This window comes from Saimiri boliviensis, chromosome 3 (genome assembly GCF_048565385.1).
Source record: "Saimiri boliviensis isolate mSaiBol1 chromosome 3, mSaiBol1.pri, whole genome shotgun sequence".
NCBI lineage: Eukaryota > Metazoa > Chordata > Mammalia > Primates > Cebidae > Saimiri > Saimiri boliviensis.
Window position 1 is genome coordinate 142,437,341 of NC_133451.1, and position 20,612 is coordinate 142,457,952.

The 20,612-nt window shown below is 36.1% G+C and overlaps 1 protein-coding gene across 1 annotated transcript in view; it reads left to right on the top strand.

Annotated features, from left to right (window-relative positions):
- TTC29 (tetratricopeptide repeat domain 29) overlaps positions 1-20,612 on the top strand; it is a 915,079-nt gene that overhangs the window by 366,932 nt on the left and 527,535 nt on the right. The window lies entirely within an intron of this gene.

Here is a 20,612-nt window from a genome sequence, read left to right on the forward strand (position 1 = left end):
AAAAGAAAAGAAAACTGTAGACCAATATTCCTGATACACATACATCCAAAGCTTTAAAACAAATACTAGCAAACTGAATTCAATAAAACATTAAAGGGATCATTCACCATAATCAAGTGGGATTTATTGCTGGGATGCAAGGATGGTGCAACATATGCAAATCAATAAACTTGATATATCACATTCACAGAATGAAGGGCAGAACCCATATAATCATCTCAATGGATACATAAAAAACATTTGACAGAATTCGATATTCTTCTATGCTAAAAACACTGAACAAACTAGGTATAGTGGGAATGTACCTCAACACAAAAAGGCCATATATGACAAGCCTACAGCTAATATTATATTTAATGGTGAAAAGTTGGAAATTTTTTCTTTAAAAGATCAGGAATAAGACCAATAAGGCTACTCTCAACTTCTATTCAACATAGAAGTGCTAGCCAGAACAATTAGGCATGAAATATAAGAAAAGAAAGACATCCAAATTGAGAAGGAGGAAGTGAAATTCTCCCTGTTTACAGATGACATCATTTTACAGAAATTCCCAAAGACTTCACTAAAACACTGTTAGAACTAATAACAAAATTCAATAAAGTCACAGGGTATAGAACCAACATACAAAAATCAGTAGGGTTTCCATGTACTAATAACAAATCATACAATTAAAAATATCCCATTTTCAATAGCTACTACACAAAAAGTAAAATACTTAAGAATAGATGTAACCAAGATTTAAAAAACTTATACTCTATACAACTATAAAACATTGATAAGAGAAACAGAAGAATACATAAAGAAATGGAAAGATACTCCTTTTTAGAAGATTGAGGAATTAATATTGTTCAAATCTCTATACTCCCGAAAGTGATCTACAGATTCAATTCAATCTTCATCAAAATTTCAATGACATCTTTTACAGAAATGGAAAAATAATCCTAAAATTCATATGGAATTAAAAGACTCCAAATAGCCTAATCAATTTTGAACGAAAAGAATAAAGCTGGAAGCATCAGACTACCTGACCTCATAATATAATACAAAGTTATAGTAATCAAAACAGTATGGTACTGGCATAAAAGCAGACACATGGACCAATGGAAACAAATAGCCCGGCAACAAACCCATACACTTATTATAGTCAATTAAGACAGTCTCTTGTATAAATCATGTTGGGACAAATGAGTATCTACATGCAGAAGCATGAAATTAGACTTTTATCTCACACTATGAACAAACACCAACTCAAAGTGGATTAGAGGCTTAATTTTAAAACCTGAAACTGTAAAATGACAAGAAAAAAATAGAGGAAAATTTTTATAAAATGGTCTGGCAGAGTGTTTAGTACCACTTTTTTGGATATAAACCCAAAAGCATGCAACAAAGGCAATAATAGACAAATGGGATTACATTAAATTAAAAGCTTTTGCACTGTCAAGGAAACCAACAACAGAATGAAGAGACAACATAAGAAATGGGTTAAAATATTTGCAAACCATAGATCTTAAAAGGGGCTAATATTATATATATATATATATATATATATATATATATATATATATATATATAAAATTCAATAGTAAGAAAACCTCATTAAAAATGGGAAAAGGACCTAAGTAGACATTTCTACTCAACAGATACGTGAAAAGGTGTTCAACCTCATGAATTATCAGAGAAATGCAAGTTAAAACCACAATAAGATATTACATTTTACCTGTTGGAATGGCTGCTGTAAGAAGGTGAAAGATTAACAGGTGTTGAAGAGGATGTGGAGAAAAGGGAACTCTATCACACTGTTACTGGAAATGTAAGTTAGTATAGCCAGACTGGAAAAAGAGTATGCAAGTTCCTCAAAAAAAATTAAAAATAGTTCTACCATATGATCCAGCAATCCCACTATTGGGTATACATCCAAAGGAAATAAAATCAGTATGTTAGTACTCCCATGTTTATTGTAGCATTATTCAAAAGAGCCATGACATAGAATCAACCATGACATAAGTGTTCATCAGTGAATAAATAGGTGAGGAAAATGTGCTGTATAGATACAGTGGAATACTATTCTGTCATAAAAAGAAAATTTTGTTATCTGCAAAACAAATGGATGAACCTGGAGAACATTATGTTGAGTGAAATAATCAAGTTGCAGAAAGATAAATACTACATGATTTTACTTATATGTTGAATCTTAAAAAGTCGAACTCATAGAAGTAGTGAGTAGAATTTTGGTTACCAGGAGCTGAGGGTTGGGGGGGTGATTGGGGAGATGTTGGTCGTAGGATAAATATATTCGGTTGGCTGCAATAAATACAAGAGAGCTATTATATAACATGTTGACCATAGTTAGTAATAATGTACTGTATTCTTCAAAGTCACTGAGAATAGATATTGTGTTTTCACTACAAAAAGTGTAAAGTGGTAATGCATTTGTTCATTAGCTTAAATTAGCTATTCCACAATGTATATATATTTCAAAACATCATGTTGTACATGATAAAAATCTAAAATTTTTATGTGTCAGTGAAAATAAATATATTTAAAATAAATATAAGGAGCTTTCACTTCTGGATGTACCTTTCCCTATTCTTCCAGCTAAGCACTAACTAAAAATCCTGGACCTTATATATATAAAATAAACAATATAAGCCATTGAAAAAGAAGAAGGCAGGCTGGCTAAGGACCTTGGGGTGTGAGGAGTGATGTGAGTGTTTGGTTGGCTTTTATTTATTTATTTATTTATTTATTTTTGGTCTCATATGTATCAGACTTGGATTTGAAAAATCAGAAGCCCCAAAATGCCAATGAGTGCAGACCAATAAAAACAATAAAAATCCCTCTAAAAGCCTTATTTCTTTAGCTGGAAGACTAGGAAAAGGGCAACCCAGCAAGACAAAATGTTTTTAGATATTAATTTGTTGACTCCAGTTAAACATAAACAGTTGACCCACTTTCAGTCACACCATCAAAGCCTGAGTGGATAGCTAGAGTTTCATCATTGCAAGACTATGAAAAAGCACCCATCAACCCCTCTAGGGTTCTCTCAGAAAAGGCCAAGTAAGTGTTTAATTCTCCCACTTCTGTAATAAGGCTATGTGGTGTCAGAGAAGACCACTGCTACTAAGCAGTAATGAGGATTATCCTCAGGTGTCAACTGAGGGTGACTGGGTACCTAAGAGACTTTTATCTTCACTTGGAAAAAATAAGGCAGCACCACTTTTTCTTCCCCTTCCTGAGCAGTTTTAGAGAAAGCCATTTAAAACCGAAGGTTTAATAATATACAGTCTCATAACATAGTACGAAAATGCTTGTGTTTTTAGTTCAAAGTCATTCATCATTCTAAGGACAATAGATTTCTCAAACTGAATAAAAAAGACAATCAGTAGATGCCAACACTGAAATGATAAAGATGAAATAAATATCTGACAAAGATCCTAAAGCAGCTGTGATAAAAATACAACAAGTAACTACAAACATATTTGAGCCAAATGAAAAATATTTTTAAAAAATCTTAGCAAGAAAATAGTCTTAACAAATAAGTATAAGATATGAAAGGGAATCAAATGGAAATTTCAAAATGAAAAATACAACAACTGAAAGTAAAAAGTATAGTTGATAAGCTCAACAGCAGAATGAATGAGATAGAGGAAATAATCAGTGAACTATAAGAAAATAGAAATTACCCAATCTGAAAAACATAAAGAAAGTAGACTTTTAGAAAGAAACAGAGCATTAAGGACATGTATGACTACAAGAAAAGATTTAACACTTGTGGTATAGAGTACTGGAAGAAAAGGAGGAAAAAGATGGGGCTGAAGTACCAAAGGAATAATGAAAGAAAATGTCCCAAATTTGGTAAAAGACAAATCTACATATTTAGGGAGCTGAGTGAATCCTGACAGGGATAAATCCAAACAAATCCACACCAAGGTACATTATAATTAAACTTTTATAAACTAAAAAGGAAAACTCTTTAGGGCACCAGAGAATAGTTTTACTTTACCTATTGGTGAAAAACAATTCAAATAATACTTGACTTCTTATCAGGATCTATGGAGCCCAGAATGAAGTAGCATATTTTTTAGGGCAGAAATGAAAGAGCTGCCAGCCCAGAATCCTATACCCCACACAAATATCCTTCAGGAATAAAAAATAAATTAACACATTCTCAGATGAAGGAGAAGCATGAAAATTTGTCACTAGTGGATGTTTTCTAAAATAATTAAAGTTCTCTAAATAGAAATTATATGATAAAAGAAGAAAACTTAGAACATTAGGAAAGAAAAACAGTAAGAAAAAACATGGGTCAATACAATAGGCTTTCTTTGTCCTCTTGAATTTTCTAAATTATGTATGCAGTTGAAGCAAAAATTGTAACATTGATGTGGCTCTAAATGTACACAGAGAAATTACTTAAGGTAATTATATTATAAATAGAGGGGCACAAACAAAGCTAAGTTATGTATATTTCAGTCAAACTGGGAAGATGATGACACAAATAGTGAGTAGAGTATGATTCTTCCTATCTATATGTGTATCTGTCTGTCTGTCATCTATCTATCTCTATTTAAAATGTAATATCTAAAACAACTGCTAAAAAAATCAAAAATAGTATAGGTGAATCAAAATAAATTCTAAGAAAGTATTTAGCCCCCAAGAAGGCAGAAAAAAGAAAATAAAGAGAAAAAAAGAGAGAGAATAAACAGCAAACAAAAACTAAAATGACAGATTTAGGCCCTAATAATAATTACATTAAATATAAATGATCTAAATATATCTATTACAAGACAGAGATTAACAGATTGGATTAAAAACACCACTTCACTATATTCTGTTCATAAGAAATTTACTTCAGTTATAAGCACATAGGCAGGTTGACAGTAAAAAGATGAAGAAAATACATTATGCAAACATTAATCAAAAGAAAGCACAAGTGGCCATATGAATATCAGGTAAAACTGATTTTAGAACAAAGACTACTAGAGAGAGAAAGAGAAATTTTTAAAATCATTTTTTAATGTTAAAAAATCAATCCATCAAGACAACATAGAAATCCTAAATGCATAATGGAACTGAACAATGAGCTTTGAAATATGTAAAACAAAAACTGATAAAGCTAAAAGGAGAAGTAGATAAATACTCTCTTAACAATTGATAGAAAAGTTAGACAAAATTATAATAATATAGACAAACTCATCAACCAACAAGATATAATTGTTATTAATAGAACATTCCACTCAACCACAGAAGAATGCACTTTCTGGACCATAAAACAAACCTCAGTGAATGTAAACGTATTGAAATCTTACGGCATGCATTCTCCAATCACAATGAAATCAAACTAGAAATCAATAACAGAAAGATAACAAGAAATGCACCAAACTCGTGTAAATTCAACAGCACACTTCTCATTTAACCATGAATAAAGTCTCAATGCAAATAAAAATGTTTAACAGAATAAAAATTAAAATAAAACCTATCAAAAATAATGAGAAAGAGCCAAAAATAAGCTGGGAAAGAAATATGTAGCACTAAATACATATGTAAGAAAAGGAAACACAAGCAAGAAAAGAGAACGCATCTCATATCAATAATCTAATCTCTCATATCAGTAACTTGCAAAGAATTGTTGCAGTATAAAATCAAAGCAAGGAGAGGGAAGAAAAAACTAAAAATAAAGCAGAAATAGAAATTGAAACAAGAGAAAAAAGTGTAGTGAAGAGCCGAATTTTTGCAAAGATCAATAAAATTAAAAAACTTATAGCAATATTTCCAAGGAAGGAATGTAACAGGGGCTATCAGTACAGACCCTGTAGGTATTAAAAGTATAATAAGTGAACACCACAACCAACTTCACACCCATCCATTTGATAACTTAGATGAAATCATTTAATTCTTTGTATAATATAATATAATATAGCTCATCTAATATGAATTCAATAATTTAGACAGGCTTTATTAAGACAATTGAATGTATAATTCAAAATCTCCCCAAAGGTTTAAGGAAAAATTAACATCAACTCTACACAACTTCTTTCAAAAAACAGAAGAGAAATGAATATTTTCCTATTTGCTTTAGGAAGTTACTATCATCTTGATACCAAAACAATGATAGTTAAAAAAAAAAAGAGAGAAAAAGAAAAGCAAAATGTTAATAGATTAATATCCCTCATAGTTATGGACACAATAATTTTTTACAAAACATTAGAAAATAGATTTCAGCAATTTAAAAATATTATACACCCTGAGAGAGATCCAAGATGGCTGATTAGGAGCAGCTCAGGATTGCAGTTCCCAGTGAAAGTGTGGAGGGTGAGTGGATACCGAATTTCCAGATGGATTTTTATTGCCCACAGACCAGGAGATTCCCAGGTGTAGGAGCCCCATGGGTTACCAGGGCAGATCTTTTGGCCAGCGTGGCTGTTTTGGCCAGCAGGGCTGCATTCACCAGCACAGCTGTTTTGCCGGTGCCCTGGTGTGGCAGTTCTCCTTACAAAATACATGGGTCTGGGTGTGATTTTAGCTGGCAATTGGAGATCCTGGGAGACAGAGTCGCCCATTCATCTGATTAAAAGGGAGACTGAAACAGGGAACCAGGCCAGGAGATTCCTGGGCAAAAAGGCACCACAAATCTCAGTGTGGCTGTTTCAGTGGGCGCAGTGGGTTGCCACATGGGAAATCACACAGATCCCAGCTCCTTTTCTATAGGCAACTGGAACAACTGGGAGAGAGTCGACCGTTCAACTTAAAGAAAAAAAAAAGGGCCCTGAGGCAGGAAGCCAGGTGATCAGGCTCGGCTGGTCCCACCCCAACAACAACAAAAAAACCCAGCAATTGGAAACACTCTGGATAGAGTTTGACAGCAAGTACAGCAGAACCCGGGATGGTACAGCTCTGTGGGGAAGGGGCATCCGCCATTACCAAGGCAGTCCACCACTATGGAGATAGTTTGCCATTGCTGAGGCAGCCCGCCATTGCTGAGGCAGCCCGCCATTACAGAGTGAGTCTGCCATTATAGAGGCGGGCCGCCATTGCCGAGGCAGTTCTAACTACACCCGTATAAACAGGACTGCAGGGAAGTTCACATGGCAGCTGGGCAGAGCCCACAGTAGCTCAGCAAAGCCTCTGAAGGCAGACAGTGACTAGGCTGTCTCCTTGCTGGGCAGGGAAGCCCTGAAAAAAGGCAGCAGAACAACAGAAACTCGTAAATAAAGCCCTAAATCCCTGGGACAGAGCACCTGGGGAAAAAAAGGGGGATTATGAGTTCTGCAGCAGCAGACTTAAGTGTACCTGCCTAGCAGGTCTGAATGAAGAACGGAGCTCACAGCTCAGCACTTGAGGTCCTATAAAGGACAGACTGTCTCCTCAAGCAGCTCCCTGACGCTCGTATATCCAAAGAGTCACTTCATAAAGGAGCTCAGACTGACATCTGGTGGGTATCCTTCTGGGACAAAGATAGCAGAAGAAGAAACGGGCAGCAACGCTTACTGTTCTGCAGCCGCTGCAGGTGATCCCCAGGCAAGCAGGGCCTGGAGTGGACCTTAGCAGTCCTAGAGCAGAGGGGACAGACTGTTAGAAGAAAAACTAAGAAACAGAAATAACTTCATCATCAACAAACTGGACGCCCACTCAGAGACCCAATCTGAAAGTCAACAACTACAAAGATGACAGGTGGATAAATCCACAAAGATGGGAAGAAACCAGCGCAAAAAAGGGATAAAAGCACCCAAAACCAGAACGCCTCTCCTCCTACAAGGGCTCACAACTCCTCACCAGCAAGGGAACAAGGCTGGAGGGAGAATGAGTATCATGAATTGACAGAATCAGGCTTCAGAAGGTGGGTAATAAGAAACTTCTGTGAGCTAAAATAACATGTCCTAACACAATGCAAAGAAACTAAGAACCTTGAAAAAAGATTTGACGAAATGTGAATGAGAATAGACAACTTAGAGAGGAACATAATTGAATTGATGGAGCTGAAAAACACAACACGAGAACTTCGCGAAGCATACACAAGTTTCAACAGCCGAATTGACTAAGCAGAAGAAAGGATATCAGAGGTCGAAGAGCAACTCAATGAAATAAAATGAGAAGGCAAGATTAGAGAAAAAAGGCAAAAAGGTATGAACAAAGTCTCTAAGAAATATGGGACTATGTGAAAAGACCTAATCTATATTTGATAGGTGTACCTGAATGTGATAGGGAGAATGAATTCAAGCTTGAAAATACTGTTCAGGATATTATCCAGGAAAACTTCCCCAACGTAGCAAGGCTGGCCAATAGTAAAGTCCAGGAAATACAGAGAGCACCACAAAGATATTCCTCAAGAAGAGCAACCCCAAGGCACATAATTGTCAGATTCACCAGGGTTGAAATGAAGGAGAAAATGCTAAGGGCAGCTAGAGAGAAAGGTCGGGTTACCCACAAAGGGAAGCCCATCAGACTCACAGCAGATTTCTCAGCAGAAACCCTACAAGCCAGAATAGAGTGGGGGCCAATATTCAACATCCTTAAAGAAAAGAACTTTCAACCCAGAATTTCATATCCAGCCAAATGAAGCATCATAACTGAAGGAAAAATAAAATCCTTTGTGAACAAGCAATAACTCAGCGATTTCATCATCACCAGGCCCATGTAGGGACATGGATGAACCTGGAAACCATCATTCTCAGCAAACTGACACAAGAACAGAAAATCAAACACCACATATTCTCACTCATAGGCGGGTGTTGAACAATGAGAACACGTGGACACAGGGAGGGGAGCAACACACACTGGGGTCTGTTGGGGGGAAATAGGGGAGGGACTGCGGGGGTTGGGGAGTTGGGGAGGGATAACATGGGGAGAAATGCCAGATATAGGTGATGGGGAGGAAGGCAGCAAATCACACTGCCATGTGTGTACCTATGCAACAATCTTGCATGTTCTTCACATGTACCTCAAAACCTAAAATGCAATAAAAAAATTTGAAATTGATCCACAAAAAAAAAAAAATTAAATTTTTGGTTGATAGGTGGATTCCAGAGGCTTCTCTGTCTATGTAAATGAGTGATATTATTGAAATTATTCAATGCCTCCAAAAAAAAGCACTGGAGAAATATTGATCAGTCTGAGTTTCCAGCTCTCATTTTTGTAGATTTAGTACGGGTCATGTCATGATATTAGTATTGTCACTAAATGGTCTTTTTATTTAACAAACACTCATAGATCACATCCTGAAATAAGCTCTCTGGAGGATAATAAAATGGTCCCTGATTCCATTATTTTATAAATTGAGATATAATGCACATATCATAATCACTGTTTTAAATTTTATAATCAAGTGGTTTTTAGTATGTTCACAAAGTTGTACAACCATCAACATTAATTCCAAAATATTTAATTACCCCGGAAAGAAACCTCTGTAGCTATGAATAGTGACTTCCCACTTCTATTTCCTATTTCTGTGGATTTGACTATTCTGGACATTTCAGACAAATAAAAATATGTGACCTTTTGAATCTGATGTTCTTCACTTAACATCATATTTTTAAGGTTCATCCGTGTTGTAGCATGAATCTGAACTTCATTATTTATGGCAAAATAATATTCCTTCATATGGACTGTTAAACTAGGACTTAAGTCTGCTATTTTGCTCTTTGTTTTCTACATGTTTATGCCTTTTTTGTTCCCCTGTTTCTCCATCACTGCCTTTTTTTCTGAAATATTTTCTAATGTGCAATTTAAATTCCCTTGTCATTTATTTTACTCTTTTTTGGTTGTTAGTTTCTTAGTTATTGCTTGGTGTTATAATTAACATCTTATAGCAATCTAGTTTGGATTACTACCAACTTAATTACAATAGTACATAACAATTTTGCTCCTATATGGCTTTAATTTTTCTCCATCTTGTGCTGTTATTTTCACATAAATGTATTTTTATACAGTGTGTGCCACTCAATACAGATTTATGGCTTTATAAATTAAAAAAAAATTTTTAATGTAATTTTCTTTTAAGTCAGATCGAATTTATACGGTAAATACATATATTTATTTATGTAACAAGCTTTACTAGTGCCCTTTCTTTCTTCGTTAGATTTGAGTTACTCCCTAGTAGTCTTTAATTTCAGTCTGAAGGACTCCAGTATTTCTATAGGACAGGCTTCTAAATGATAGATGTACTTAGTTTGTGTTTATCTGGGGATATCTTAATCTCTCCTCCTTAAGTTTTGAAGGACAGATTTGCTGGATATAGAATTTTTGATGACAATATTTTTTCAGCACTTTAGACATATCATTCTTTCTGGCTTCCTTGGTTTGTGATGAGAAATTGGCTGTTAATCTTATTTAGGATCACTTGTATGTAATGAGTCACTTTGCTGCTGCCGTTTTCAAGGTTCTTTCTTCATCTCTGTCTTTCAACAATTTGATTATAATGTGTCTGGATATGGGTCTCTTTGAATTTATCCGACTTGGATTTCATTAAATTTCTTGGATATGTAGATTATTTTGAAAATCAGTTTTGAGGGTTAGCCTTCTTATTTTTTTTTAATAACATGTTTGCACCTTTTGCTTTCTCCCCTTCTTGTATTCCCACTGCACTGAGGTAGGTACACTTTATCTGGGAAAATTAAGATATCACCAGATAAACACAAACTAGGAGTCTGTTCATTTTTCCTTTTTTTTTTTTTTCTCTCCTTTCTTTTCTTCATATTGACTAATCTCCATTGATATACCTTCAGGTTTGTTGATTCTTTCATCCCCGTGGTCACACTGGCTGCTGAGCCATGCTAGTCAATGTTGCATTTCAGCTGTTATATTCTCAACTCCAGAATTTCTGTGTATAAAGTAATTTTTATCTCTTTACTGATATTTTACATTTGATGAGATATCATTATTCAGGCATTGTTTCCTTTAGTTCTTTGAAAACACTTAACATAGATTATTTACAGTCTTTTGTCTAATAAGTCCAATGTTTGATTTTCCTCAGAGACGTTTCTATTGATTGCTTTTTTTCCTGTGTGTGGAGCATACTTTCTTTTTTCCTGTCTAGTATTTTATTTTGAAAACTGAATATTTAAAATAATATGATGTGGCAGATCTGAAAATCAGACTCCTCCTTCCCCAAGCTTGTTGTTACTTAGTGTTTTTTACTGAAAGAATTCTACAAAATGTGTATTCTTTATTATATGTGGCCATTGAAGTCTCTGCTTGATTAGCTTTTTAGCTTAGTGGTCAGTTAAAGGATTGGATAGATATTTTCTTAAACACTTGAAATCAATGTTTTCCTATCTTGGTGGAGGGCCTTGTGTATATGTCGGGGCATACCTTCAACACTCACTCAGCAAGGCCTTCTTACTTGTGCAGAGCCTCAGAGTCAGCCCATGGTGGCAGCTCAGGGCTTTCTCAGGTCTGTTCTGACTCTGTGCACATACATGAGCATGTGCACAGCGCTGTGCATCATGTTACCATCTGGATTCCAAGAAATACGTTGGAGCTTTTCAATACCTTTGTGGGTATCTAATCCCCCAGGCTTTCCTTTTAAGCATTTTGGTTAGCCTATTGTTTGCCCCAGTGATCATCCATTGCCTCATACAGCCAGAAAGTTATTTAACTGCCTCTAATTGTTTTTGAAAAAATGCTCCTGGGGAAACCGGATGAGCTCTGGGCCAAGTCAAAAACAGACAGCTGTGGGTATGGGGTCTTCCAGGGACCATAAGGCAGGCAAAACAATGACAATGCTTTGAAAATGAGCCTTTAAAGAAGCTTCAACATAATTTTTCCCTCTCTGGCAGCTGTCAGCCTACCAGTTTTCACTGTAATTGTAGGCTGCTGGTTTTCAAAGCTACTTCAGAGCCAGAGAGGAGAGGATTGGATAGGACAAGTTAAAATGCTACAAAGCTTGCTCTTTATTGAGATTCAAACTTTTTCTTCTCTTTTTTTTTTTCCAAATAAATGCTCCCCAAATTTCTGCAAACCTTTGGCTAATTTCTAGAGTTCTGAGCAAGCTAAGCCTGACCATTTTTGCCAGTTTTCTCATTGCTTTTATGGAAGAGAGAATTTCTAAAGTCCTAATTCTGCCATTTTTGCTGATATCATCTCTCCAAGATTTTTTCATGTAGTTTATATAACAAGCTCCAACAGATATTCATTTGAAAACATATTCATATGTTATAGTCTCTAAGATTAGTTTTTCCTCACCACAGCTGATCCTTTAGGTTAAATAGTGAGAGAAATTTAGTTCCTGGGAAGTGTGTGTTCTGGTTATAATGATTAATAATAGGCAAAAGACTACTGCCAACAAACTGAGCATTTTTATTTAATTTTCAAACATGAAGTTAACCAATGTCTGTACTATTTTATAAAGTTCTGGTTTCTATCTGTTAAGAAATCATAATGACCATAGAGAATATGCATATGAAATAACATTAGGGCTTTCTGGTTTTAAAAGATAAAAACTCAAGAAAATTTATCTGTGATTAATGAATTTATGGATGTTGTTTTTCAAGGGCTAATAGAGACTAAAACACGAATAGATATATGTCTTAGTCTGTTTGAGCTGCTGTAACAGAATATCTGAGACTGGGTAATTTATAATGAACAGAAATTTATTGTCTCATTGTTCTGAAGATTGAGAGATCTAATATCAAGGTGCTGGCATCTGGGGAGGACTTTCTTGCTGCATCATAACATGGTGGAAGGCATCACATAGTGAGAGAGACCAAGCGAGAGAAGGCAAGAGTGGGCAAAACCTTTCCTGCAATAACAAACGCTCTCCTGCAATAATGGCATTAGTCAATTCATGAGAGCTCTGCCTCTAAGAGATCTCACCTCCCAATACCATCACAATGACAATTAAATTTCAACATGAGCTTTGGTGGCAACTAATATTTAAACCATAGCAATATATTTAATTATCATATCAAAAATATGCTTTTTGCTCTCATTCCTTTGATAAATTGCATAGGGCAATAGAAATGAATTAAAATGTAAAAAATCCTTCTTACTTAAATGTAAAATATTGTAAATTTAGGGTTAGCAGAATTTGACTCTTGTCCCTAATGCTGTAATAGATTTAGAGATTATACTTTGGTATCTTGTTCCATTCAGAGGAACCATGATATGACTAAGAGTATGATGAAGTACTTGTTTAAAAACATTTTCTGCCATTAGCAAGATAAGGTTTGATTAAAAATCTAGACTAAAGTATTTTATTGCTAATTGAAAGGAGATATCAAATCCCAGGCCCAATACTTTAGCAATGCTCATAAAATCCCTGCCAAGATTTGGCTTCCCCCATGAATCATGGGAAACTGTGATGTGTTAAGTCTGATCTTAGAAGATTTATATTGATCTAAGTGATTGAAAATAAACTTTGTTTTTTTAAAGATAATTTTTGCTGTTTGAATTCCTGTGTTTCCTGTTATTATATGCATGTATGCATACATTTTGAGAGGAAAAAATGGAGAAAATCTTAAGTATTATTTTTAATCCAAAACAATCAGAATGAATTTTCAATTTCAGTTCCAAAATTAATTAATGTCAGCATAAAGGACAAAAATATACATTCACTTAGTGAAGTTATATTGCACTCAGGATGTATGTGATTAAAAATATCTGTTAATTGTGTAAAACAGAGTACACTGTACGTGTTGCCACATGTGCCTGTGTGGTTGGGGTAGGACACTCTTCCAGATAAGAAATATTGGTAGCCCAGGTGAGGCTGGTGGCAGTGAGGGCAAGTAGAAGTGGTTGGAAGGGAGATGTTTAAGAAGGCAAAAAAACCCGACATTTGTAACTTCCTTTTCCCTACTTACTATAATTCACTTCACCCAGATTGTAAGATTTTATAACATTAAACATTCCATCACTTTCCAATAAAATGAACTCTCTTCCATGTCATTGTTTCTCAGAAAATGCTCTGTGCTCTCTATCCACATATTTGAAAAATACTTCTAAAATGTCTTAGGAGAAAAGCTTAATGTGGAACCCTTCATACTAAAACTAACAGAATCATTTTCATTTGGCCCAAATTGAATTAGTTGGCAACTTTTAAATGTAGGGAGTTACTTCACATAAACATACAGATCTTAAAGATTTCCTTGAAAATGTGGGTGATCTGGCCACATGGGCTCTCTTGGCATGAAGCCACTAGTTGGAGCAGAGTAGCTGCTCAGAGACCATGTACTCTCCAGACTCTGACAGTTCTCATTCATTCACTGGAGCTTCCTGCTCCTCCTGGAGCCATTTCAGTTTGCAACTTCTGCTGCAAGGTTAAAAACAAAAAATCCTCAGTTTAAATTATAGGTGGTTTTGAGAATACTTCTTTCCAGTTTGGGTCAAGAGTGATCAGAGCTTTATAGAGCCAATGTTTTCTCTGTGAAGATAGAGAAGCTATAAAACAATTAACTTGACATCTCTGGGTCACTTGAAGCCAAGATGCCCAGATATGTGACTCAGGAGAAGGAGAAGTGAAAGAAAGAAGAGCGATACGCGATAATCAGAGAACATGTACAAGGATTTGGAGGCACGGAGAATTCAGAATTCACCTTGAGTGTTTGCAGAGAGTATCTTTTAAGAAAAGATTAGTTAGAGATTAGGAGAGGAGGAAGCTCGGCAGAAGTTGTTAATTAGAAATTTGGGGTCCATAAAACAGATAGACTAATAGAGAAAAATTCTTATAACTGGGAGAATGTTTCTTGGTTGGAAATATTTGTAACTAGAGATAAAGCAATTTTTCCTTTATCTGAGGATAGATTTGGGACTCAGCAAGAAAGAAAGTAACCAGGAAACCAACAATCGGTGTTTCTGAGAGAGAGAAGTCTGCCTGTTTCTTTTTTCTTTCTTCTTTTTTCCTTCTTTTCTTCCTGTCTTCCTTCCCTCCTTCCCTGCCCTTCCTTCCCTACTTTCTTCCTTTTTGCTTCCTTCCTCTCTTTCTTTCTGTCTCCCTCCATCTCTCCTTGTAACCCTCTATCTCGCTCTCGCTTTAAATTTATTTATTTATTTATTTAGAGTCATAGTCTGACTCCGTCGCCCAGGCTGTAGTGCAGTGGCACAATCTTGGCTCACTGTAACCTCTACTTCCTGGGTTCAAGTGATTCTCCTGCCTCAGCCTCCTGAGTAGCTGGGACTACAGGCACTCGCCACCTTGCCCGTCTAATTTTTGTATTTTTAGTAGAGGTGCGGTTTCACCGTGTTGGCCAGGCTGGTCTCAAGCTCCTGACCTCAGGTGATCTGCCCACCTTGGGCTCCCAAAGCATTGAGATTATAGGCATGAGCCACCATGCCCAGCCTTTCAGTTTAGAAAGCACATGCCATCCTCCTGGTGTACTTGTACATGACTGTCTGTAAAATGAGGCAATAAGTGTTTACTACTGCACTAGAGGTTCAAAGCACACAATAGGAGAGGGCCTAGGTTTAACAGGGGAGAGGTAGCATGGTGTAAAAAACAAAGGGTTTTAGAGCCAGGCCTATCTGGATAACAGTAGATTTTACAACTTCCTAACTATATAGCTTTGAATGAATTATCTCAAAATCCTGCTTTCCTTGAGCACTTACTATATACTAGGTACATGCCATATATTATTTTAATTAATATTCACAAGAGCCCTATTAGGCAGGAAACATTGTCCTCTTTTTACTGATGAAGACATGAAGCCAGAAGTTCTGTCCCATTTTCAGAGTCACACAGCTGTTTCAACATAGGTTTTATTATTATTTAGGCACAATAAAGCAACAGATCAGGAGGTGACTGCTAATGAAAAGATAGTTTGCGTCTGGGCAGAGTGGCTCATGCCTGTAATCCCAGCACTTTGGGAGGCCGAGGCGGGTGGATCACAAGGTTAAGCGATCGAGACCATCCTGGTCAACATGGTGAAACCCCCGTCTCTACTAAAAATACAAAAAATTAGCTGGGCATGGTGGCGCGTGCCTGTAATCCCAGCTACTCAGGAGGCTGAGGCAGGAGAATTGCCTGAACCCAGGAGGCGGAGGTTGCAGATCGCACCATTGCACTCCAGCCTGGGTAACAAGAGTGAAAACTCCGTCTCAAAAAAAAGAAAAAAAAAAGAAAAGATAGTTTGCTATACTAACAGATTCTAAGAGAAGTGGCATGCCACACCATTGGTGGGGGGCACATCGGGAAGCCCCACATCCAATTAGGAGGCAGAGGGAGAGAACTATGAGCAAGGGCTCCTATTGTAGTTTCCATTGGAAGGAAGGGGTGGGAAGGGAGGCAAAGTAAACAGGCTAGGATGGGCTGGTTTGAATGATTTCCGTGGGCTATGGGGTACAGGAACTATCCCTAGTTGCCTGGTACCTGGCCTTAGGGTGATTAGGGCAGGTGGAGTATGAGAGCCCAATCAAGGAGATGGTTGGGTATATGGACTCCAGATTGGTTGGTTTGCATTTGAAAAGTAAGCTCCCACATTAACCATTTCTGAATAGCCAGCTCTGGAAGGGATAGTCTGTCCAGGATCAGTGGGGCCCTACATGTCAAAGCATCAGAATACAGAAAATAAAATCATGGTTAATACAACAGGTTTGAAGTAATAGGGAACTTGGACTGGATCCTGATTTTTTGACTGAAGCCCAAGTCCTTAATATTCTATGATGGATGTATGAAGGGGCCTAGGTGAAGGGATTTGAGGAAATGACCAGAGGACTGAGAATTGAAAAGTTGTTAATTAACTGTATAATTTAGTTGAGCTGATTTGCTATTTGAGATCAAGGCTCTGCTTCCTTGTAATTCTTTGCACAGTGACCTTTCATTACCCTTAAGTGTTGTAGTTCTTCCTGTCAGAATGACAAAGCCAAGTGCTCCGGTGAGATTAGCAGAGAAGATGGCAGAGATTCACATAAGGAAGAATGTGCTGGGCATTTTGACCTGGCTTTGTGGAGACAATGCTTTCTTTTCTCTTAGAAGGAACTTTCAGAATTACTAGTACAGGAAAGACTCACGCTTTGAGGGCTTCTTTGGACCCATTCTATCAGAGTTCTTGAAGTGAAGGGAAGTTTCTTGCTCTAATTGTTTCCTCTTAAGGCCTCAGGCCAAACCGGGATCACCTCAGTTGGAAACGGAAAATGAGCAAAGGAGGAGTGAAGCTGGCACCATGCTGAGGGTGCTCTGCAACAGCCGGGTCATTCCGTTAGGCCTCACTCCCTTTTCTTCATCATGGCACCTGTGAAATCCAGACTCCTTGACCAGATGTTGGAGGCTAAGCAAGAGGCAAGGATTAAAGAGTGGGACCCCACTTAGAACAGTACCCTTAAGACAGAACTGCTAGTGCTTTTCTGAATTTGGGAATGATCACCCCAGGGCTACTTTGTAGAGAAAAGTAATTGAAGGAAAATCTGTTTTTCATTTATTCAACAAATGAATTGCCTCTTTACACATACAGTTCAATTGTTTACTAATATGTAACATTCCTGGAATTTCGCAAGCTCTCTTTAAATAGTACCCTTTATTTTCAGGCATAGTTGAAGAACTGAGTTAAAATCAATTTTGCTTATGAAACTAAATTCCATATTATTTATTTATTGCAATTCAATGACTTGCCATGTATGAGGAAAATAGAAGCTACTTGGTTTCTTTAAAGAGTATCTTTCACTAGAAAATTTGGAATCATATGAATGAAAGCTTCAGGAAAATGGGTACATTTTATTTCCATATTGTAAAAGGTGGCTTTAAGAATGAACATATGAGGGTCCTTCTAAATGAATCCTGCTAGGAAAATGGAGGATGATTGAGTACAAATATTTTAGTCAATGCAATAAACTCTTAAGATGGAATGATGTTCTCAGGGCAGGAGACACATTTGAATAATGGAGCCAATAATGTTACTCCTTTATTGGTTCTATTTCTTGGCCAATAACGGTGTGACCATGGTATGAATTACAGTTTATTCTTTTAGATTTAAATATTTGATTTCAAACAAGAGTCACTACTATTTAGAACAAACTCTTTTGCTATGATCACTGTCAGACTTTAATCAAAGATGAGTTGGGAGGAGATTTACTTTTGTGAAATATTCTGATACAGGAATAACTTTACAAGTGGCTCAACAAGCATCCTGTCTTACAACTTATTTTGTGAGTAATAGGATTTCTGACTAAAAAAAAAATTTTCAGTGCTAAACTAAAGAATTACTCTTCTCTATAAAAATAGATTTGAATGATAGTTCCCTAGAAGAAAACACTGGGAGTATGGCTGAGTTTTGAGTTGGGAAACCTCTGTTAGAAAACAACCCTCTTTGGAAAGACTGCAATTAAGAGCCAATTTTATGGCTTCACACATTTGCTTAATTTTAAGGCTAACTTGAGTCTCTTGTAAGATTTGTGTCTGGGGTTGAGTTTCGCTAACAGTTTCTTCACATGTATGATTCTGTTGGCAGTTTAGCTTCTACGAAACATGGATTGATTTCCATCTAAAGAGGGACGTTAGCTTTGAGTTAGAGGATCAAGCAGACCAAGGGGAGTGAAGGAGAAAAAGAGACTGAGACAGACAGATGCTAGTGCAAAGGGATTCTTGTTTTTCATTTCATTCCCTGAATCCCAGGATGAGGCTATTCTATTGTTTTCCATTTTAGGCTGCAATGGTCTTTATAAATTTAATACATATGTAATAATTCTTTGTAGTCTCTCAAAAATATCCAGTTAAAAGGTTTTAATCAACCTTCAGAAGTTTTAGAAAAGTTCTTGTGTAGGTTTCATAATATGTGGGTTGGTAAACAGGGCATCTCTATTTGGAGCATTTTTGTTGATGGCCAGGGACCCCAAACAAATCTGAGTATTTTGTTTTATAATTTGAATGCCTTTGATTCAGTAAGGACAATTTGTATATGTGCGCAGGATAAGAAAATCACGTACATAAACCCCCTCAAAGGTATTTGATCTTCAGAGGTACTGAAGAGCCCTTGTTCACTGCACTTACAAATCTGTGATTCATCCCTTTAGCTTTGTGATTTAGGGAATGGCTCTGAGATGTCACCTGGGGGCAACACTGACCACTTAGATAGTGGGGGTGATTATGTACATTTTGTGCATTTTGAGGTTGATGCTAAACCTTCTAGGGAGACTGACTGGGTTACAACAGAGAGTCAGCACACTCCCTCAGTAGCCACTCCCTCAGTAGCCATGTCTCAGCTCTACCTGACTTCTTCCTAAGAGGCACTGGAACAAGAGTGTAACTTTGGGGATATTTCAGATTAGGAAACTCACCTATGGAAAACTCATCTATTCTTCCTGGCTTGGCAAAGTTGGGAAGTAGCACTGATGTAACCTAGCTTATCTGCCCTTCCTTTCTTTTTATTGCATTCTCCTTTGTTATTCTGTCCATATTCCCTGTTCCATGAAATAAAACCCTGACATCTTGGTCCCCACTAATTCTTTGATGCTTTTTGACACACAGAAGGTTTGCTGTGAGGAACATTATTGTCTAATATCACCCTCACTGGTAAGCCTGTTCTTCATTCCCTTTAAATCTTACCTTCTCTAGGTTGGTTAAATTCACTCTACATATATGAAGCAATAAACACAGATTGCAATCTATGTTTAAAAATTCAAATCTGCAGGATTTTAATCTGTGTTTATTGCATCACATATGTAGAGCGAGTTTACACAGATCTAACCAAGTTAATGCCTTTACTTGATTAGATCTCTGAAGTCATTCAGAATAGTGCAAATAATAGGGTTTTAAAATTCACAGGCCAGAGATGAAATAATCCAAAGTGCATTTCCTTGTACTTCAAATAGAAATAAGTGAATGTGTGTGGCCAGTGATGCTTTTCAAAAGCTTCATGCAATGCAGTCATCTGAAGTGAATATTGTTCACTATAAATATGCATACTCTCTTCGAGTGTATGAGAAGACATACATAATTTCTAAACAGATAGAATGCTGTTTCAGCTTTTATTATACCTTTCTCCATAGCTAATCTATTGTTTTAAAATAAAGAGAAGATTAGCAGGACTATTTTGAAAGACATTTTCAAAAACAGTGCTCTTGGGAGCGTAAATTGCAACAAAATTTATGGAGGAGAATTCAGCAATATATTTTAAAAGACTTAAAAGGCTCATACTCTTTGAACTCAATAATTTTAATGTTTTAAATTTACTCTAAAGAGAAAAAAATTACAAACATGAAGAAAGAATTATATTCCAAGATTTTTTATTGCAGAGGTAATAATAGTGAAACATAAGATCCTTTCTATGTGTCTAACAATTAAGATTGATTAAATGAATTATAAAATATACATATAATCAAATCCATATATGCTTCTAAAGTTATTTTATATATAAAAAGCAAAGAAGAAATAACTGACTCTTAATAATATTTATTTCTTTGTAGCATGAGGGAAAATTTTATTTTCATTTTTTAATTTGTTTTATAACTTATTCTTCCTCATACTACTTTTTAAAATGAGAAAATAGCATAAAAAACAAAATAAAGAGAACTCTTTCTTCTGATTCTTCTTAACCAGAATAATCAACTATATTATTAACTTGAATATTTTTCAGGAATTGTTTGTCTTTGTGATTATGTAAGAATTTTATTATTTTCTTTGTTTATTCTGAGCTTCTATTGATTTAACTATTTATAGTCCTGTGCTTCAAAGTGAAAGAACAGGCAGGCTA